Here is a 25,298-nt window from a genome sequence, read left to right as displayed (position 1 = left end):
GAATAGTAACATAGTAACACAGTGACACAGTAACATAGTAACATACTAACACAGTGACATAGTAACATACTAACACAGTGACATACTAACACAGTGACATAGTAACATACTAACACAGTGACATAGTAACATAGTGACACAGTAACATATTAACACACTGACATAGTAACATAGTAACACAGTGACAAAGAAACATAATAACATACTAACACAGTGCCATAGTAACATAGTGACACAGTAACATATTAACACAGGGACATAGTAACATACTAACACAGTGACATAGTAACATAGTAACATACTAACACAGTGACATAGTGAAATAGTAACATAGTAACATACTAACACAGTGACATAGTAAAATAGTTACACAGTGACATAGTAACACAGTAACATAGTAACATAGTGACACATTAACATAGTAACATAGTGACACAGTAACATAGTAACATACTAACACAGTGACATAGTAACATAGTAACACAGTAACATAGTAACACAGTAACATAGTGGCACATTAACATAGTAACATAGAGACACAGTAACATAGAGACACAGTAACATAGTAACATACTAACACAGTGACATAGTAATATAGTAACACAGTGACATAGTAACACAGTAACATAGTAACATACTAACACAGTAACGTAGTCACACAGTAACATAGTGACATAGCAACACAGTAACATAGTAACACAGTAACATACTAACACAGTGACATAGTAACATAGTGACACATTAACATAGTAACATAGTGACATAGTAACACAGTAACATAGTGACACATTAACATAGTAACACAGTGACATAATAACACAGTGACATAGTAACATAGTAACACAGTGACATAGTAACACTGTGACATGGTAACACTGTGACATAGTAACACAGTGGCACAGTAACATAGTAACACAGTGACACAATAACACAGTGACATATAAACATAGTAACACAGTGACATAGTAACACAGTAACACAATGACATAGTAACACAGTGACATAGTAACATAGTAACACAGTGACATAGTAACACAGTGATACAGTGACATAGTAACATAGTGACATAACACAGTGACACAGTAACATAGTAACATACTAACACAGTAATACAGTAACATAGTGACACAGTAACATAGTGACACAGTAACATAGTAACACAGTGTCATAGTAACACAGTAACATAGTGACATAGTAACACAGTGACATAGTAACACATTGACATAGTAACATAGTAACACAGAGACATAGGAACATAGTGACATAGTAGCATAGTGACACAGTGACATAGTAACACAGTAACATACTAACACAGTAACAAAGTAATACAGTGACATAGTAACATAGTGACACAGTAACATAGTAACACAGTGACATAGTAACATAGTAAAACAGTGACACAGTGACATAGTAACATAGTAATAATAAGATTTTACTCACCGGTAAATCTATTTCTCGTAGTCCGTAGTGGATGCTGGGGACTCCGTAAGGACCATGGGGAATAGACGGGCTCCGCAGGAGACTGGGCACTCTATAAGAAAGATTAGGTACTATCTGGTGTGCACTGGCTCCTCCCTCTATGCCCCTCCTCCAGACCTCAGTTAGGATACTGTGCCCGGAAGAGCTGACACAATAAGGAAGGATTTTGAATCCCGGGTAAGACTCATACCAGCCACACCAATCACACCGTATAACTCGTGATACTACACCCAGTTAACAGTATGAAATATAACTGAGCCTCTCAACAGATGGCTCAACAATAACCCTTAGTTAGGCAATAACTACATACAAGTATTGCAGACAATCCGCACTTGGGATGGGCGCCCAGCATCCACTACGGACTACGAGAAATAGATTTACCGGTGAGTAAAATCTTATTTTCTCTGACGTCCTAGTGGATGCTGGGAACTCCGTAAGGACCATGGGGATTATACCAAAGCTCCCAAACGGGCGGGAGAGTGCGGATGACTCTGCAGCACCGAATGAGAGAACTCAAGGTCCTCCTCAGCCAGGGTATCAATTTTGTAGAATTTAGCAAACGTGTTTGCCCCTGACCAAGTTGCAGCTCAGCAAAATTGTAAAGCCGAGACCCCACGGGCAGCCGCCCAAGATGAGCCCACTTTCCTCGTGGAATGGGCTTTTACTGATTTAGGATGCGGCAATCCAGCCGCAGAATGCTCCAGCTGAATTGTGCTACAAATTCAGTGAGCAATAGTCTGCTTAGAAGCAGGAGCACCTATTTTGTTGGGTGCCTACAGGATAAAAAGCGAGTCAGTTTTCCTGACTCCAGCCATCCTGGAAATATAAATTTTTAAGGCCCTGACTACGTCCAGTAACTTGGAATCTTCCAAGTCCCTAGTAGCCGCAGGCACTGCAATAGGTTGGTTCAAGTGAAAAGCTGATACCACCTTAGGGAGAAACTGGGGACGAGTCCTCAATTCTGCCCTATCCATATGGAAAATCAGATAAGGGCTTTTACATGACAAAGCCGCCAATTCTGACACACGCCTGGCCGAAGCCAAGGCCAATAACATGACCACTTTCCACGTGAGATATTTCAAATCCACAGTTTTAAGTGGCTCAAACCAATGTGATTTTCAGAAACTCAACACCACGTTGAGATCCCAATGTGCCACAGGAGGCACAAAAGGGGGCTGAATATGTAGCACTCCCTTTACAAATGTCTGAACTCCAGGCAGTGAAGCCAGTTCTTTCTGGAAGAAAATCGACAGAGCCGAAATCTGGACCTTAATGGAACCCAATTTTAGGCCCATAGTCACCCCTGACTGTAGGAAGTGCAGAAAACGACCCAGCTGAAATTCCTCTGTCTTCCTGGCCTCACACCACGCAACATATTTTCGCCAAATACGGTGATAATGGTTTGCGGTTACTTCTTTCCTGGCTTTTATCAGCGTAGGAATGACTTCTTCCGGAATGCCCTTTTCCTTTAGGATCCGCAATTCAACCGCCTTGCCTTTAAACGCAGCCACGGTAAGTCTTGGAACAGACAGGGCCCCTGCTGTAGCAGATCCTGTCTGAGCGGTAGAGGCCATGGGTCCTCTGATATCATTTCTTGAAGTTCTGGGTACCAAGCTCTTCTTGGCCCATCCGGAACCACGAGTATCGTTCTTACTCCTCGTTTTCTTATTATTCTCAGTACCTTTGATATGAGAGGCAGAGGAGGGAATACATAAACCGACTGGTACACCCACGGTGTCACTAGAGCGTCCACAGCTATTGCCTGAGGGTCCCTTGACCTGGCGCAATATCTTTTTGTTTAGGCGGGACGCCATCATGTCCACCTGTGGCCTTTCCCAACGGTTTACCAACAGTTGGAAGACTTCTGGATGAAGTCCCCACTCTCCCGGGTGTAGGTCGTGTCTGCTGAGGAAGTCTGCTTCCCAGTTGTCCACTCCCGGAATGAACACTGCTGACAGTGCTAAGACGTGATTTTCCGCCCATCGGAGAATCCTTGTGGCTTCTGCCATCGCCATCCTGCTTCTTGTGCCGCCCTGTCGGTTTACATGGGCGACTGCCGTGATGTTGTCTGATTGGATCAGTACCGGCTGGTTTTGAAGCAGAGGCCTTGCCAGACTTAGGGCATTGTAAATGGCCCTCAGTTCCAGAATATTTATGTGTAGGGACGACTCCTGACTTGACCAAAGTCCTTGGAAATTTCTTCCCTGTGTGACTGCCCCCCAGCCTCGAAGGCTGGCATCCGTGGTTACCAGGACCCAGTCCTGTATGCCGAATCTGCGGCCCTCTTGAAGATGAGCACTCTGCAGCCACCACAGTAGAGATACCCTGGTCCTTGGAGACAGGGTTATCAGCCGATGCATCTGAAGATGCGATCCCGACCACTTGTCCAAGAGGTCCCACTGAAAGGTTCTTGCATGGAACCTGCCGAATGGAATTTTGCTTCGTAAGAAGCTACCATTTTTCCCAGGACTCGTGTGCAGTGATGCACCGATACCTGTTTTGGTTTCAGGAGGTCTCTGACTAGAGATGACATCTCCTTGGCTTTCTCCTGCGGGAGAAACACTTTTTTCTGTTCTGTGTCCAGAACCATCCCCAGGAACAGTAGGCGTGTGGTAGGAACCAGCTGTTACTTTGGAATGTATAGAATCCATCCGTGCTGTTGTAGCACTTCCCGAGACAGTGCTACTCCGACCAGTGCTACTCCAACTGCTCCTTGGACCTCGCCTTTATAAGGAGATCGTCCAAGTACGGGATAATTAAAACTCCCTTTTTTCAAAGGAGTATCATCATTTCTGCCATTACCTTGGTAAAGACCCTCAGTGCCGTGGACAGTCCAAACGGCAGTGTTTGGAATTGGTAATGGCAATCCTGTACCACAAATCTGAGGTACTCCTGGTGAGGATGGTAAATGGGGACATGTAGGTAAGCATCCTTGATGTCCAGGGATACCATGTAATCCCCCTCCTCCAGGCTTGCAATAACCGCCCTGAGCGATTCCATCTTGAACTTGAATTTTTTTATGTATGTGTTCAAGGATTTCAAATTTAAAATGGGTCTCACCGAACCGTCCGGTTTCGGTACCACAAACAGTGTGGAATAGTAACCCCGTCCTTGTTGAAGTAGGGGCACCTTGACTATCACCTGCTGGGAATACAGCTTGTGAATTGCCTCTAGCACAGCCTCCCTGCCTGAGGGAGTTGTCGGCAAGGCAGATTTGAGGAAACGGCGGGGGGGAGACGCCTCGAATTCCAGCTTGTACCCCTGAGATACTACTTGAAGGATCCAGGGATCCACCTGTGAGCGAGCCCACTGATCGCTGAAATTTTTGAGGCGGCCCCCCACCATACCTGGCTACGCCTGTGGAGCCCCCGCGTCATGCGGTGGACTCAGAGGAAGCGGGGGAAGAATTTTGATTCTGGGAACTGGCTGACTGGTGCAGCTTTTTCCCTCTTCCCTAGTCTCTGTGCAGAAAGGAAGCGCCTTTGACCCGCTTGCTTTTCTGAAGCAGAAAGGACTGTACCTGATAATACAGTGCTTTCTTAGGCTGTGAGGAAACCTGAGGTAAAAATTTTTCATCCCAGCTGTTGCTGTGGATATGAGGTCCCAGAGACCATCCCCAAACAATTCCTCACCCTTATAAGGCTCTATGTGCCTTTTAAAGTCAGCATCACCTGTCCAGTGTCGGGTCTCTAATACCCTCCTGACAGAATGGACATTGCATTAATTCTGGATGCCAGCCGGCAAAATATCCCTCTGTGCATCCCTCATATATAAGACGACGTCTTATGTTCGCAAAATAGTATCCCTGTTTGGCAGGGTTACAGACCACGCTGCAGCAGCACTATCTACAGGTCTCAGTCTAGTACCTGAGTGTGTAAATACAGACTGCAGGATAGCCTCCTGCTTTTTATCAGCAGGTACCTTCAAAGTGGCCGTATCCTAAGACGGCAGTGCCACCTTTTTTGACAAACGTGTGAGCGCCTTATCCACCCTAGGGGATATCTCCCAGCGTAACTTATCCTCTGGCGGGAAAGGGTACGCCATCAGTAACTTTTTAGAAATTACCAGTTTCTTATCGGAGGAACCCACGCTTTTTCACACTTCATTCACTCATTTGATGGGGGAACAAAACACTGCCTGCTTTTTCTCCCCAAACATAAAACCCTTTTTTAGTGGTACTTGGGTTAATGTCAGAAATGTGTAACACATTTTTTATTGCCGGGATCATGTAACGGATGTTCCTAGTGGATTGTGTATATGTCTCAACCTCGTCGACACTGGAGTCAGACTCCGTGTCGACATCTGTGTCTGCCATCTGAGGGAGCGGGCGTTTTTGAGCCCCTGATGGCCTTTGAGACGCCTGGGCAGGCACGGGCTGAGAAGCCGGCTGTCCCATAGCTGTTACGTCATCCAGCCTTTTATGTAAGGAGTTGACACTGTCGGTTTATACCTTCCACCTATCCATCCATTCTGGTGTCGGCCCCACAGGGGGCGACATCACATTTATCGGCATCTGCTCTGCCATCACATAAGCCTCCTCATCAAACGTGTCGACACAGCCGTACCGACACACCGCACACACACACACAGGGAATGCTCTGACTGAGGACAGGACCCCACAAAGTCCTTTGGGGAGACAGAGAGAGAGTATGCCAGCACACACCAGAGCGCTATATAATTTTGGGATTAACACTATATTGAGTGACTTTTTCCCAATAGCTGCTTGTATATACAATATTGCGCCTAAATTTTGTGCCCCCCCCCCCCTCTCTTTTTAACCCTTTGAGCCTGAAAACTACAGGGGAGAGCCTGGGGAGCTGTCTTCCAGCTGCACTGTGAAGAGAAAATGGCGCCAGTGTGCTGAGGGAGATAGCTCCGCCCCTTTTTCAACTAACTTTATCCCGCTTTTTCTGGAATACTGGCAGGAGTAATTTTACATCTATATAGCCTCTAGGACTATATATGATGTAGATTTGCCAGCCAAGGTGTCATATATTGCCCTCAGGGCGCCCCCCCCCCAGCGCCCTGCACCCTCAGTGACCGGAGTGTGAAGTGTGCATGAGAAGCAATGTCGCACAGCTGCAGTGCTGTGCGCTACCTTGGTGAAGACCGAAGTCTTCTGCCGCCGATTTTCCGGACCTCTTCTTGCTTCTGGCTCTGTAAGGGGGACGGCGGCGCGGCTCCGGGAACGAACACCAAGGCCAGTTCCATGCGGTCGATCCCTCTGGAGCTAATGGTGTCCAGTAGCCTAAGAAGCCCAAGCTAGCTGCAAGCAGGTAGGTTCGCTTCTTCTCCCCTTAGTCCCTCAAAGCAGTGAGTCTGTTGCCAGCAGGTCTCACTGTAAAATAAAAAACCTAAAATAAACTTTCTTTCTAGGAGCTCAGGAGAGCCCCTAGTGTGCATCCAGCTCGGCCGGGCACAGAAATCTAACTGAGGTCTGGAGGAGGGGCATAGAGGGAGGAGCCAGTGCACACCAGATAGTACCTAATCTTTCTTTTAGAGTGCCCAGTCTCCTGCGGAGCCCGTCTATTCCCCATGGTCCTTACGGAGTTCCCAGCATCCACTAGGATGTCAGAGAAAGAGTGAAATAGTAACACAGTGACGCAGTAACATAGTAACATACTAACACAGTAACATAGTAACAGTGACATAATAACACAGTAACATAGTGGCACAGTAACATAGTAACATAGTGACATAGATACATAGTAACACAGTCACATAGTAATACAGTGACATAGTAACATAATAACACAGTGACATAGTAACACAGTGACACAGTGACATAGTAACATAGTAACACAGTGACATAGTAACACAGTAACATAGTAACACAGTGACATAGTAACATAGTGAAACAGTGACATAGTAACACAGTAACAAAGTAACACAGTGACATAGTGACACAGTAACACAGTGTATAGTAACAAAGTGACATAGTAACACAGTGACATAGAAACATAGTAAAACAGTGACATAGTAACACCGTAACATACTAACACAGTAACACAGTGACATAGTAACACAGTGACATAGTAACATAGTAACACAGTGACATAGTAACACAGTGACATAGTAACACAGTGACATAGTAACATAGTAACACAGTGACATAGAAACACAGTGACATAGTAACATAGTAACACAGTGATATAGTAACACAGTGACATAGTAACATAGTAACACAGTGACATAGTAACATAGTAACACAGTGATATAGTAACATAGTAACACAGTGACATAGTAACACAGTGACATAGTAACACAGTGACATAGTAACACAGTGACATAGTAACACAGTGATATAGTAACATAGTAACACAGTGACATAGTAACACAGTGACATAGTAACATACTAACACAGTGACATAGTAGCACAGTGACATAGTAACACAGTGACACAGTAACATAGTAACATACTAACACAGTGACATAGTAGTACAGTAACATAGTAACACAGTGAATTAGTAACACAGTGACATAGATACATAGTGACACAGTGACATAGTAACACAGTGACATAGTAACATACTAACACAGAAACATAGTAACACAGTGACATAGTAACACAGTGACATAGTAACACAGTAACAAAGTAACACAGTGACATAGTGACACAGTAACACAGTGTATAGTAACAAAGTGACATAGTAACACAGTGACATAGAAACATAGTAAAACAGTGACATGGTAACACCGTAACATAGTAACATACTAACACAGTGACATAGTAACACAGTGACATAGTAACATAGTAACACAGTGACATAGAAACACAGTGACATAGTAACATAGTAACACAGTGATATAGTAACATAGTAACACAGTGACATAGTAACACAGTGACATAGTAACATAGTAACACAGTGATATAGTAACACAGTGACATAGTAACACAGTAATATAGTGACATAGTAACACAGTAACATAGTAACATACTAACACAGTGACATAGTAGCACAGTGACATAGTAACACAGTGACATAGTAACATAGTAACACAGTGACATAGTAACACAGTGACATAGTAACACAGTGACATAGAAACACAGTGACATAGTAACATAGTAACACAGTGATATAGTAACACAGTGATATAGTAACATAGTAACACAGTGATATAGTAACATAGTAACACAGTGACATAGTAACACAGTAATATAGTGACATAGTAACACAGTAACATAGTAACATACTAACACAGCGACATAGTAGCACAGTGACATAGTAACACAGTGACATAGTAACATACTAACACAGTGACATAGTAGCACAGTAACATAGTAACACAGTGAAATAGTAACACAGTGACATAGATACATAGTAACACAGTGACATAGTAATATAGTAACACAGTGACATAGTAACACAGTGACACAGTGACATAGTAACACAGTAACATAGTAACACAGTGACATAGTAACACAGTGACATAGTGACACAGTAACATAGTAACACAGTGCATAGTAACACAGTGACATAGTAACAGTAAAACAGTGACATAGTAACACAGTAACAGTGCATAGTAAAACAGTGACATAGTAACAGTGACATAGTAACACAGTAACATAGTGGCACAGTAACATAGTAACACAGTGACATAGATACATAGTAACACAGTGACATAGTAACATACTAACACAGTAACACAGTGACATAGTAACATAGTGAAACAATGACATAGTAACACAGTAACAAAGTAACACAGTGACATAGTGACACAGTAACACAGTGTATAGTAACAAAGTGACATAGTAACACAGTGACATAGAAACATAGTAAAACAGTGACATAGTAACACCATAACATAGTAACACAGTAACACAGTGACATAGTAACAGAGTGACATAGTAACAGAGTGACATAGTAACACAGTGACATAGAAACACAGTGACATAGTAACATAGTGATATAGTAACATAGTAACACAGTGACATAGAAACACAGTGACATAGTAACATAGTAACACAGTGATATAGTAACATAGTAACACAGTGACATAGTAACACAGTGACAGAGTGACATAGTAACACAGTAATATAGTGACATAGTAACATAGTAACATACTAACACAGTGACATAGTAGCACAGTGACACAGTAACATACTAACACAGTAACACAGTAACATAGTAACACAGTGACATAGTAACATAGCAACACAGTGATATAGTAACATAGTAACAGTGACATAGTAACATAGAAACACAGTGACATAGTAACACAGTGATATAGTAACATAGTAACACAGTGACATAGTAACACAGTGACAGAGTGACCTAGTAACACAGTAATATAGTGACATAGTAACACAGTAACATAGTAACATACTAACAGTGACATAGTAACACAGTAACATAGTAACACAGTGCATAGTAACACAGTGACATAGTAACAGTAAAACAGTGACATAGTAACACAGTGCATAGTGACATAGTAACACATTGACATAGTGACACAGTAACATAGTAACACAGTGACATAGTAACATAGTAACACAGTGACATAGTAACATAGTAACACAGTGACATAGTAACACAGTACCACAGTGACATAGTACCACAGTGACATAGTAACACAGTGACATAGTGACACAGTGACATAGTAACACAGTGACATAGTAACACAGTGACATAGTAACACAGTGACACAGTGACATAGTGACACAGTAACATAGTAACACAGTGCATAGTAACACAGTGACATAGTAACATAGTAACACAGTGACATAGTAACATAATAACACAGTGAAATAGTAACACAGTGACATAGTAACATAATGACACAGTGTCATAGTCACACAGTGACATAGTGACACAGTAACATAGTAACACAGTAACATAGTAACACAGTGCATAGTAACACAGTGACATAGTAACACAGTGACATAGTAACATAATAACACAGTGACATAGTAACACAGTAACATAGTCACACAGTGACATAGTGACACAGTAACATAGTAATACAGTGACATAGTAACATACTAACACAGTAACATAGTAACACAGTGACATATTAACAAAGTGACATAGTAACACAGTAACATAGTGACATAGTAACACAGTGACATAGTAACACAGTGACATAGTAACATAATAACACAGTGACACAGTGATATAGTAACGTAGTCACACAGTGACATATTGACACAGAAACATAGTAACACAGTGCATCGTAACACAGTGCATCGTAACACAGTGACATAGTAACACAGTGACAGAGTAACACAGTGACAGAGTAACACAGTGACACAGTAACATAGTAACACAGTGCATAGTAACATAGTAACACAGTGACATAGTAACACAGTACCACAGTGACATAGTAACACAGTGACATAGTAACATAGTAACACAGTGAGGTCATTCCAAGTTGTTCGCTCGTTATTTTTCTCTCGCAACGGAGCGATTAGTTGCTAATGCGCATGCGCAATGTCCGCAGTGCGACTGCGCCAAGTAAATTTGCTATGCAGTTAGGTATTTTACTCACGGCATTACGAGGTTTTTTCTTCGTTCTGGTGATCGTAATGTGATTGACAGGAAGTGGGTGTTTCTGGGCGGAAACTGGCCGTTTTATGGGTGTGTGTGAAAAAACGCTACCGTTTCTGGGAAAAACGCGGGAGTGGCTGGAGAAACGGAGGAGTGTCTGGGCGAACGCTGGGTGTGTTTGTGACGACCAACCAGGAACGAAACTGACTGAACTGATCGCAGTTGCCGAGTAAGTGTGGAGCTATTCAGAAACTGCTAAGAAGTGTCTATTCGCAATTCTGCTAATCTTTCGTTTGCAATTTTGATAAGCTAAGATTCACTCCCAGTAGGCGGCGGCTCAGTGTGTGCAAAGCTGCTAAAAGCAGCTTGCGAGCGAACAACTCGGAATGACCCCTACAGTGACATAGGGGGTCATTCCGAGTTGTTCGCTCGTTATTTTTTATTCTCGCAACGGAGCGAATAGTCGCGCATGCGCAATGTCCGCAGTGCGACTGCGCCAAGTAAATTTGCTATGCAGTTAGTTATTTTACACACGGCATTACAAGGATTTTTCTTCGTTCTGGTGATCGTAATGTGATTGACAGGAAGTGGGTGTTTCTGGGCGGAAACTGGCCGTTTTATGGGTGTGTGTGAAAAAACGCTACCGTTTCTGGGAAAAACGTGGGAGTGGCTGGAGAAACGGAGGAGTGGCTGGGCGAACGCTGGGTGTGTTTGTGACGTCAAACCAGGAACGAAACTGACTGAACTGATCGCAGATGCCGAGTAAGTCTGGAGCTACTCAGAAACTGCTAAGAAGTGTCTATTCGCAATTCTGCTAATCTTTCGTTCGCAATTTTGATAAGCTAAGATTCACTCCCAGTAGGCGGCGGCTTAGCGTGTGCAAAGCTGCTAAAAGCAGCTTGCGAGCGAACAACTCGGAATGACCCCCATAGTAACATACTAACACAGTGACATAGTAACATAGTAACACATTGACATAGTAACACAGTGACATAGTAAAATAGTAACATAGTAACACAGTGACATAGTAACACAGTAACATAGTAACACAGTGACATAGTGACACAGTAACACAGTGATATAGTAACACAGTGACATAGTAACACAGTGACATAGTAACATAGTAACACAGTGACATAGTAACACAGTGACATAGTGACATAGTAACACAGTGACATAGTAACACAGTGACATAGTAACATAATAACACAGTGACAAAGTAACAGTCACACAGTGACATAGTGACACAGTAACACAGTGCATAGTAACACAGTGACATAGTAACATAGTAACATACTAACACAGTAATATAGTAACATAGTAACATACTAACACAGTAACATAGTGACACAGTAACATAGTGACACAGTAACATAGTAACACAGTGTCATAGTGACACAGTAACATAGTGACACAGTGACATAGTAACACATTGACATAGTAACATATTAACACAGAGACATAGTAACACAGTGACATAGTAACACAGTGACATAGTGACACAGTGACATAGTAACATAGTGACACAGTGACATAGTAACACAGTGACATAGTAACACAGTAACATAGTAATACAGTGACATAGTAACACAGTAACATAGTGACACAGGAACATAGTGACATAGTAACACAGTGACATAGTAACACAGTGACATAGTAACATAGTGACACAGTGACATAGTAACATAGTAATAGAGTGACATGGTAACACAGTAACATAGTAACATACTAACACAGTAACATAGTAACACAGTGACATAGTATGTAACACAGTAACATAGTAACACAGTGACATAGTAACAGTAACATAGTAACACAGTAACATAGTGACACAGTGACACAGTGACATAGTAACACAGTGACATAGAGGGTAATTCCAAGTTGATCGCAGCAGGAAATCTTTTAGCAGTTGGGCAAAACCATGTGCACTGAAGGGGAGGCAGATATAACATGTGCAGAGAGAGTTAGATTTGGGTGTGGTGTGTTCAATCTGCAATCTAAATTGCAGTGTAAAAATAAAGCAGCCAGGATTTACCCTGCACAGAAACAATATAACCCACCCAAATCTATCTCTCTCTGCACATGTTATATCTGCCCCCCCCTGCAGTGCACATGGTTTTGCCCAACTGCTAAAAAATGTCCTGTTGCGATCAACATGGAATTACCCCCATAGATACATAGTAACACAGTGACATAGTAACACAGTAACATAGTAGCACAGTAACACAGTGACATAGTAACATAGTGAAACAGTGACATAGTAACACAGTAACACAGTGACATAGTGACACAGTAACACAGTGTATAGTAACAAAGTGACATAGTAACACAGTGACATAGAAACATAGTAAAACAGTGACATAGTAACACCGTAACATAGTAACATACTAACACAGTAACACAGTGACATAGTAACAGAGTGACATAGTAACACAGTGACATAGTAACACAGTGATAGGTAACACAGTGACATAGTAACATAGTAACACAGTGACATAGAAACACAGTTACATAGTAACATAGTAACACAGTGATATAGTAACATAGTAACACAGTGACATAGTAACATAGTAACACAGTGACATAGTAACATAGTAACACAGTGATATAGTAACATAGTAACACAGTGACATAGTAACACAGTGACATAGTAACATAGTAACACAGTGACATAGTAACATAGTAACACAGTGACATAGTAACACAGTGACATAGTAACATAGTAACACAGTGATATAGTAACATAGTAACACAGTGACATAGTAACACAGTGACATAGTAACATACTAACACAGTGACATAGTAGCACAGTGACATAGTAACACAGTGACACAGTAACATAGTAACATACTAACACAGTGACATAGTAGTACAGTAACATAGTAACACAGTGAATTAGTAACACAGTGACATAGATACATAGTGACACAGTGACATAGTAACACAGTGACATAGTAACATACTAACACAGAAACATAGTAACACAGTGACATAGTAACACAGTGACACAGTGACACAGTAACATAGTAACACAGTGCATAGTAACACAGTGACATAGTAACATAGTAACACAGTGACATAGTAACATAATAACACAGTGAAATAGTAACACAGTGACATAGTAACATAATGACACAGTGTCATAGTCACACAGTGACATAGTGACACAGTAACATAGTAACACAGTAACATAGTAACACAGTGCATAGTAACACAGTGACATAGTAACACAGTGACATAGTAACATAATAACACAGTGAAATAGTAACACAGTGACAGTAACATAATGACACAGTGTCATAGTCACACAGTGACATAGTGACACAGTAACATAGTAACATAGTAACACAGTGCATAGTAACACAGTGACATAGTAACACAGTGACATAGTAACATAATAACACAGTGACATAGTAACACAGTAACATAGTCACACAGTGACATAGTGACACAGTAACATAGTAATACAGTGACATAGTAACATACTAACACAGTAACATAGTAACACAGTGACATAGTAACACAGTAACATAGTAACATAGTGACATAGTAACACAGTGACATAGTAACACAGTGACATAGTAACATAATAACACAGTGACACAGTGATATAGTAACGTAGTCACACAGTGACATATTGACACAGAAACATAGTAACACAGTGCATCGTAACACAGTGCATCGTAACACAGTGACATAGTAACACAGTGACAGAGTAACACAGTGACAGAGTAACACAGTGACAGAGTAACACAGTGACACAGTAACATAGTAACACAGTGCATAGTAACATAGTAACACAGTGACATAGTAACACAGTACCACAGTGACATAGTAACACAGTGACATAGTAACATAGTAACACAGTGAGGTCATTCCAAGTTGTTCGCTCGTTATTTTTCTCTCGCAACGGAGCGATTAGTTGCTAATGCGCATGCGCAATGTCCGCAGTGCGACTGCGCCAAGTAAATTTGCTATGCAGTTAGGTATTTTACTCACGGCATTACGAGGTTTTTTCTTCGTTCTGGTGATCGTAATGTGATTGACAGGAAGTGGGTGTTTCTGGGCGGAAACTGGCCGTTTTATGGGTGTGTGTGAAAAAACGCTACCGTTTCTGGGAAAAACGCGGGAGTGGCTGGAGAAACGGAGGAGTGTCTGGGCGAACGCTGGGTGTGTTTGTGACGACCAACCAGGAACGAAACTGACTGAACTGATCGCAGTTGCCGAGTAAGTGTGGAGCTATTCAGAAACTGCTAAGAAGTGTCTATTCGCAATTCTGCTAATCTTTCGTTTGCAATTTTGATAAGCTAAGATTCACTCCCAGTAGGCGGCGGCTCAGTGTGTGCAAAGCTGCTAAAAGCAGCTTGCGAGCGAACAACTCGGAATGACCCCTACAGTGACATAGGGGGTCATTCCGAGTTGTTCGCTCGTTATTTTTTATTCTCGCAACGGAGCGAATAGTCGCGCATGCGCAATGTCCGCAGTGCGACTGCGCCAAGTAAATTTGCTATGCAGTTAGTTATTTTACACACGGCATTACAAGGATTTTTCTTCGTTCTGGTGATCGTAATGTGATTGACAGGAAGTGGGTGTTTCTGGGCGGAAACTGGCCGTTTTATGGGTGTGTGTGAAAAAACGCTACCGTTTCTGGGAAAAACGTGGGAGTGGCTGGAGAAACGGAGGAGTGGCTGGGCGAACGCTGGGTGTGTTTGTGACGTCAAACCAGGAACGAAACTGACTGAACTGATCGCAGATGCCGAGTAAGTCTGGAGCTACTCAGAAACTGCTAAGAAGTGTCTATTCGCAATTCTGCTAATCTTTCGTTCGCAATTTTGATAAGCTAAGATTCACTCCCAGTAGGTGGCGGCTTAGCGTGTGCAAAGCTGCTAAAAGCAGCTTGCGAGCGAACAACTCGGAATGACCCCCATAGTAACATACTAACACAGTGACATAGTAACATAGTAACACAGTGACATAGTAAAATAGTAACATAGTAACACAGTGACATAGTAACACAGTAACATAGTAACACAGTGACATAGTGACACAGTAACACAGTGATATAGTAACACAGTGACATAGTAACACAGTGACATAGTAACATAGTAACACAGTGACACAGTGACATAGTAACACAGTGACATAGTAACACAGTGACATAGTAACATAATAACACAGTGACAAAGTAACATAGTCACACAGTGACATAGTGACACAGTAACACAGTGCATAGTAACACAGTGACATAGTAACATAGTAACATACTAACACAGTAATATAGTAACATAGTAACATACTAACACAGTAACATAGTGACACAGTAACATAGTGACACAGTAACATAGTAACACAGTGTCATAGTAACACAGTAACATAGTGACACAGTAACATAGTGACAGTGACATAGTAACACATTGACATAGTAACATATTAACACAAAGACATAGTAACACAGTGACATAGTAACACAGTGACATAGTGACACAGTGACATAGTAACATAGTGACACAGTGACATAGTAACACAGTGACATAGTAACACAGTAACATAGTAATACAGTGACATAGTAACACAGTAACATAGTGACACAGGAACATAGTGACATAGTAACATAGTAACACAGTGACATAGTAACACAGTGACATAGTAACACAGTGACATAGTAACATAGTGACACAGTGACATAGTAACATAGTAATAGAGTGACATGGTAACACAGTAACATAGTAACATACTAACACAGTAACATAGTAACACAGTGACATAGTATGTAACACAGTAACATAGTAACACAGTAACATAGTAACACAGTGACATAGTAACAGTAACATAGTAACACAGTAACATAGTGACACAGTGACATAGTGACACAGTGACATAGTAACACAGTGACATAGAGGGTAATTCCAAGTTGATCGCAGCAGGAAATCTTTTAGCAGTTGGGCAAAACCATGTGCACTGAAGGGGAGGCAGATATAACATGTGCAGAGAGAGTTAGATTTGGGTGTGGTGTGTTCAATCTGCAATCTAAATTGCAGTGTAAAAATAAAGCAGCCAGGATTTACCCTGCACAGAAACAATATAACCCACCCAAATCTATCTCTCTCTGCACATGTTATATCTGCCCCCCCCCTGCAGTGCACATGGTTTTGCCCAACTGCTAAAAAATGTCCTGTTGCGATCAACATGGAATTACCCCCATAGATACATAGTAACACAGTGACATAGTAACACAGTAACACAGTGACATAGTAACATAGTGAAACAGTGACATAGTAACACAGTAACAAAGTAACACAGTGACATAGTGACACAGTAACACAGTGTATAGTAACAAAGTGACATAGTAACACAGTGACATAGAAACATAGTAAAACAGTGACATAGTAACACCGTAACATAGTAACATACTAACACAGTAACACAGTGACATAGTAACACAGTGACATAGTAACAGAGTGACATAGTAACATAGTAACACAGTGACATAGTAACACAGTGACATAGTGACACAGTGACATAGTAACATAATAACACAGTGACAAAGTAACATAGTCACACAGTGACATAGTGACACAGTAACACAGTGCATAGTAACACAGTGACATAGTAACATAGTAACATACTAACACAGTAATATAGTAACATAGTAACATACTAACACAGTAACATAGTGACACAGTAACATAGTGACACAGTAACATAGTAACACAGTGTCATAGTAACACAGTAACATAGTGACACAGTAACATAGTGACACAGTGACATAGTAACACATTGACATAGTAACATATTAACACAGAGACATAGTAACACAGTGACATAGTAACACAGTGACATAGTGACATAGTAACATAGTGACACAGTGACATAGTAACACAGTGACATAGTAACACAGTAACATAGTAATACAGTGACATAGTAACACAGTAACATAGTGACACAGGAACATAGTGACATAGTAACATAGTAACACAGTGACATAGTAACACAGTGACATAGTAACACAGTGACATAGTAACATAGTGACACAGTGACATAGTAACATAGTAATAGAGTGACATGGTAACACAGTAACATAGTAACATACTAACACAGTAACATAGTAACACAGTGACATAGTATGTAACACAGTAACATAGTAACACAGTGACATAGTAACAGTAACATAGTGACACAGTAACATAGTGACACAGTGACATAGTGACACAGTGACATAGTAACACAGTGACATAGAGGGTAATTCCAAGTTGATCGCAGCAGGAAATCTTTTAGCAGTTGGGCAAAACCATGTGCACTGAAGGGGAGGCAGATATAACATGTGCAGAGAGAGTTAGATTTGGGTGTGGTGTGTTCAATCTGCAATCTAAATTGCAGTGTAAAAATAAAGCAGCCAGGATTTACCCTGCACAGAAACAATATAACCCACCCAAATCTATCTCTCTCTGCACATGTTATATCTGGCCCCCCCTGCAGTGCACATGGTTTTGCCCAACTGCTAAAAAATGTCCTGTTGCGATCAACATGGAATTACCCCCATAGATTCATAGTAACACAGTGACATAGTAACACAGTAACATAGTAACACAGTGACATAGTAACATAGTGAAACAGTGACATAGTAACACAGTAACAAAGTAACACAGTGACATAGTGACACAGTAACACAGTGTATAGTAACAAAGTGACATAGTAACACAGTGACATAGAAACATAGTAAAACAGTGACATAGTAACACCGTAACATAGTAACATACTAACACAGTAACACAGTGACATAGTAACACAGTGACATAGTAACAGAGTGACATAGTAACATAGTAACACAGTGACATAGTAACACAGTGACATAGTAACACAGTGACATAGTAACATAGTAACACAGTGACATAGAAACACAGTGACATAGTAACATAGTAACACAGTGATATAGTAACATAGTAACACAGTGACATAGTAACATAGTAACACAGTGACATAGTAACACAGTGATATAGTAACATAGTAACACAGTGACATAGTAACATAGTAACACAGTGACATAGTAACACAGTGATATAGTAACATAGTAACACAGTGACATAGTAACAAAGTGACATAGTAACATACTAACACAGTGACATAGTAGCACAGTGACATAGTAACACAGTGACACAGTAACATAGTAACATACTAACACAGTGACATAGTAGTACAGTAACATAGTAACACAGTGAATTAGTAACACAGTGACATAGATACATAGTGACACAGTGACATAGTAACACAGTGACATAGTAACACAGTGACATAGTAACATACTAACACAGAAACATAGTAACACAGTGACATAGTAACACAGTGACATAGTAACACAGTGACATAGTAACACAGTGACATAGTGACACAGTAACATAGTAACACAGTGCATAGTAACACAGTGACATAGTAACATAGTAACACAGTGACATAGTAACATAATAACACAGTGAAATAGTAACACAGTGACATAGTAACATAATGACACAGTGTCATAGTCACACAGTGACATAGTGACACAGTAACATAGTAACACAGTAACATAGTAACACAGTGCAAAGTAACACAGTGACATAGTAACACAGTGACATAGTAACATAATAACACAGTGACATAGTAACACAGTAACATAGTCACACAGTGACATAGTGACACAGTAACATAGTAATACAGTGACATAGTAACATACTAACACAGTAACATAGTAACACAGTGACATATTAACAAAGTGACATAGTAACACAGTAACATAGTAACATAGTGACATAGTAACACAGTGACATAGTAACACAGTGACATAGTAACATAATAACACAGTGACACAGTGATATAGTAACGTAGTCACACAGTGACATATTGACACAGAAACATAGTAACACAGTGCATCGTAACACAGTGACATAGTAACACAGTGACAGAGTAACACAGTGACACAGTAACATAGTAACACAGTGCATAGTAACATAGTAACACAGTGACAGAGTAACACAGTACCACAGTGACATAGTAACACAGTGACATAGTAACATAGTAACACAGTGAGGTCATTCCAAGTTGTTCGCTCGTTATTTTTCTCTCGCAACGGAGCGATTAGTTGCTAATGCGCATGCGCAATGTCCGCAGTGCGACTGCGCCAAGTAAATTTGCTATGCAGTTAGGTATTTTACTCACGGCATTACGAGGTTTTTTCTTCGTTCTGGTGATCGTAATGTGATTGACAGGAAGTGGGTGTTTCTGGGCGGAAACTGGCCGTTTTATGGGTGTGTGTGAAAAAACGCTACAGTTTCTGGGAAAAACGCGGGAGTGGCTGGAGAAACGGAGGAGTGTCTGGGCGAACGCTGGGTGTGTTTGTGACGACCAACCAGGAACGAAACTGACTGAACTGATCGCAGTTGCCGAGTAAGTGTGGAGCTATTCAGAAACTGCTAAGAAGTGTCTATTCGCAATTCTGCTAATCTTTCGTTTGCAATTTTGATAAGCTAAGATTCACTCCCAGTAGGCGGCGGCTCAGTGTGTGCAAAGCTGCTAAAAGCAGCTTGCGAGCGAACAACTCGGAATGACCCCTACAGTGACATAGGGGGTCATTCCGAGTTGTTCGCTCGTTATTTTTTATTCTCGCAACGGAGCGAATAGTCGCGCATGCGCAATGTCCGCAGTGCGACTGCGCCAAGTAAATTTGCTATGCAGTTAGTTATTTTACACACGGCATTACAAGGATTTTTCTTCGTTCTGGTGATCGTAATGTGATTGACAGGAAGTGGGTGTTTCTGGGCGGAAACTGGCCGTTTTATGGGTGTGTGTGAAAAAACGCTACCGTTTCTGGGAAAAACGTGGGAGTGGCTGGAGAAACGGAGGAGTGGCTGGGCGAACGTTGGGTGTGTTTGTGACGTCAATCCAGGAACGAAACTGACTGAACTGATCGCAGATGCCGAGTAAGTCTGGAGCTACTCAGAAACTGCTAAGAAGTGTCTATTCGCAATTCTGCTAATCTTTCGTTCGCAATTTTGATAAGCTAAGATTCACTCCCAGTAGGCGGCGGCTTAGCGTGTGCAAAGCTGCTAAAAGCAGCTTGCGAGCAAACAACTCGGAATGACCCCCATAGTAACATACTAACACAGTGACATAGTAACATAGTAACACATTGACATAGTAACACAGTGACAGTAAAATAGTAACATAGTAACACAGTGACATAGTAACATAGTAACACAGTAACACAGTGATATAGTAACACAGTGATATAGTAACACAGTGACATAGTAACACAGTGACATAGTAACATAGTAACACAGTGACATAGTAACACAGTGACATAGTGACATAGTAACACAGTGACATAGTAACACAGTGACATAGTAACATAATAACACAGTGACAAAGTAACATAGTCACACAGTGACATAGTGACACAGTAACACAGTGCATTGTAACACAGTGACATAGTAACATACTAACACAGTAATACAGTAACATACTAACACAGTAACATAGTGACACAGTAACATAGTGACACAGTAACATAGTAACACAGTGTCATAGTAACACAGTAACATAGTGACACAGTAACATAGTGACACAGTGACATAGTAACACATTGACATAGTAACATATTAACACAGAGACATAGTAACACAGTGACATAGTAACACAGTGACATAGTGACACAGTGACATAGTAACATAGTGACACAGTGACATAGTAACACAGTGACATAGTAACACAGTAACATAGTAATACAGTGACATAGTAACACAGTAACATAGTGACACAGGAACATAGTGACATAGTAACACAGTGACATAGTAACACAGTGACATAGTAACACAGTGACATAGTAACATAGTGACACAGTGACATAGTAACATAGTAATAGAGTGACATGGTAACACAGTAACATAGTAACATACTAACACAGTAACATAGTAACACAGTGACATAGTATGTAACACAGTAACATAGTAACACAGTAACATAGTAACACAGTAACATAGTAACAGTAACATAGTGACACAGTGACATAGTGACACAGTGACATAGTAACACAGTGACATAGAGGGTAATTCCAAGTTGATCGCAGCAGGAAATCTTTTAGCAGTTGGGCAAAACCATGTGCACTGAAGGGGAGGCAGATATAACATGTGCAGAGAGAGTTAGATTTGGGTGTGGTGTGTTCAATCTGCAATCTAAATTGCAGTGTAAAAATAAAGCAGCCAGGATTTACCCTGCACAGAAACAATATAACCCACCCAAATCTATCTCTCTCTGCACATGTTATATCTGCCCCCCCCCTGCAGTGCACATGGTTTTGCCCAACTGCTAAAAAATGTCCTGTTGCGATCAACATGGAATTACCCCCATAGATACATAGTAACACAGTGACATAGTAACACAGTAACATAGTAACACAGTAACACAGTGACATAGTAACATAGTGAAACAGTGACATAGTAACACAGTAACAAAGTAACACAGTGACATAGTGACACAGTAACACAGTGTATAGTAACAAAGTGACATAGTAACACAGTGACATAGAAACATAGTAAAACAGTGACATAGTAACACCGTAACATAGTAACATACTAACACAGTAACACAGTGACATAGTAACACAGTGACATAGTAACAGAGTGACATAGTAACATAGTAACACAGTGACATAGTAACACAGTGACATAGTAACACAGTGACATAGTAACATAGTAACACAGTGACATAGAAACACAGTGACATAGTAACACAGTGATATAGTAACATAGTAACACAGTGACATAGTAACATAGTAACACAGTGACATAGTAACACAGTGATATAGTAACATAGTAACACAGTGACAGTAACACAGTGACATAGTAACAGAGTAACACAGTGACATAGTAACACAGTGACATAGTAACACAGTGACATAGTAACATAGTAACACAGTGATATAGTAACACAGTGACATAGTAACACAGTGACATAGTAACATACTAACACAGTGACATAGTAGCACAGTGACATAGTAACACAGTGACACAGTAACATAGTAACATACTAACACAGTGACATAGTAGTACAGTAACATAGTAACACAGTGAATTAGTAACACAGTGACATAGATACATAGTGACACAGTGACATAGTAACACAGTGACATAGTGACATAGTAACATACTAACACAGAAACATAGTAACACAGTGACATAGTAACACAGTGACATAGTAACACAGTAACAAAGTAACACAGTGACATAGTGACACAGTAACACAGTGTATAGTAACAAAGTGACATAGTAACACAGTGACATAGAAACATAGTAAAACAGTGACGTGGTAACACCGTAACATAGTAACATACTAACACAGTGACATAGTAACATAGTAACACAGTGACATAGTAACATAGTAACACAGTGACATAGAAACACAGTGACATAGTAACATAGTAACACAGTGATATAGTAACATAGTAACACAGTGACATAGTAACACAGTGACATAGTAACATAGTAACACAGTGATATAGTAACATAGTAACACAGTGACATAGTAACACAGTAATATAGTGACATAGTAACACAGTAACATAGTAACATACTAACACAGTGACATAGTAGCACAGAGACATAGTAACACAGTGACATAGTAACATAGTAACACAGTGACATAGTAACACAGTGACATAGAAACACAGTGACATAGTAACACAGTGATATAGTAACATAGTAACACAGTGATATAGTAACATAGTAACACAGTGACATAGTAACACAGTAATATAGTGACATAGTAACACAGTAACATAGTAACATACTAACACAGTGACATAGTAGCACAGTGACATAGTAACACAGTGACATAGTAACATACTAACACAGTGACATAGTAGCACAGTAACATAGTAACACAGTAACATAGTAACACAGTGACACAGTGACATAGTAATATAGTAACACAGTGACATAGTAACACAGTGACATAGTAACACAGTAACATAGTAACACAGTGACATAGTAACATAGTAACACAGTGACATAGTGACACAGTAACATAGTAACACAGTGACATAGTAACAGTAAAACAGTGACATAGTAACACAGTAACAGTGCATAGTAAAACAGTGACATAGTAACAGTGACATAGTAACACAGTAACATAGTGGCACAGTAACACAGTGACATAGATACATAGTAACACAGTGACATAGTAACACAGTGACATAGTAACACAGTGACATAGTAACATACTAACACAGTGACATAGTAACAGTGAAACAATGACATAGTAACACAGTAACAAAGTTACACAGTGACATAGTGACACAGTAACACAGTGTATAGTAACAAAGTGACATAGTAACACAGTGACATAGAAACATAGTAAAACAGTGACATAGTAACACCATAACATAGTAACATACTAACACAGTAACACAGTGACATAGTAACACAGTGACATAGTAACAGAGTGACATAGTAACACAGTGACATAGAAACACAGTGACATAGTAACATAGTGATATAGTAACATAGTAACACAGTGACATAGAAACACAGTGACATAGTAACATAGTAACACAGTGATATAGTAACATGGTAACACAGTGACATAGTAACACAGTGACAGGGTGACATAGTAACACAGTAATATAGTGACATAGTAACATACTAACACAGTGACATAGTAGCACAGTGACACAGTAACATACTAACACAGTAACACAGTAACATAGTAACACAGTGACATAGTAACATAGCAACACAGTGATATAGTAACATAGTAACAGTGACATAGTAACATAGAAACACAGTGACATAGTAACACAGTGATATAGTAACATAGTAACACAGTGACATAGTAACACAGTGACAGAGTGACCTAGTAACACAGTAATATAGTGACATAGTAACACAGTAACATAGTAACATACTAACACAGTAACACAGTGACATAGTAACACAGTAACATAGTAACACAGTGCATAGTAACAGTGACATAGTAACAGTAAAACAGTGACATAGTAACACAGTAACACAGTGCATAGTGACATAGTAACACATTGACATAGTGACACAGTAACATAGTAACACAGTGACATAGTAACACAGTGACATAGTAACACAGTACCACAGTGACATAGTACCACAGTGACATAGTAACACAGTGACATAGTAACACAGTGACACAGTGACATAGTACCACAGTGACATAGTAACACAGTGACATAGTAACACAGTGACACAGTGACATAGTAACACAGTGACATAGTAACACAGTGACATAGTAACACAGTGACACAGTGACATAGTAACACAGTGCATAGTAACACAG

The 25,298-nt window shown here is 40.4% G+C and overlaps 1 protein-coding gene across 1 annotated transcript in view; it reads right to left on the bottom strand.

Moving 5' to 3' along the window:
• Window positions 1-25,298, bottom strand: part of LOC134984427 (pancreatic lipase-related protein 2-like) — a gene marked incomplete at its 5' end in the record, with an annotated part of 628,781 nt that overhangs the window by 72,551 nt on the left and 530,932 nt on the right. The window lies entirely within an intron of this gene.

The sequence above is a fragment of the Pseudophryne corroboree genome, assembly GCF_028390025.1.
Source record: "Pseudophryne corroboree isolate aPseCor3 chromosome 3 unlocalized genomic scaffold, aPseCor3.hap2 SUPER_3_unloc_53, whole genome shotgun sequence".
NCBI classification, from domain to species: Eukaryota; Metazoa; Chordata; class Amphibia; order Anura; family Myobatrachidae; genus Pseudophryne; species Pseudophryne corroboree.
Note: the sequence above shows the minus strand (reverse complement) of the source record. Positions and strands in the feature narration are given on the sequence as shown.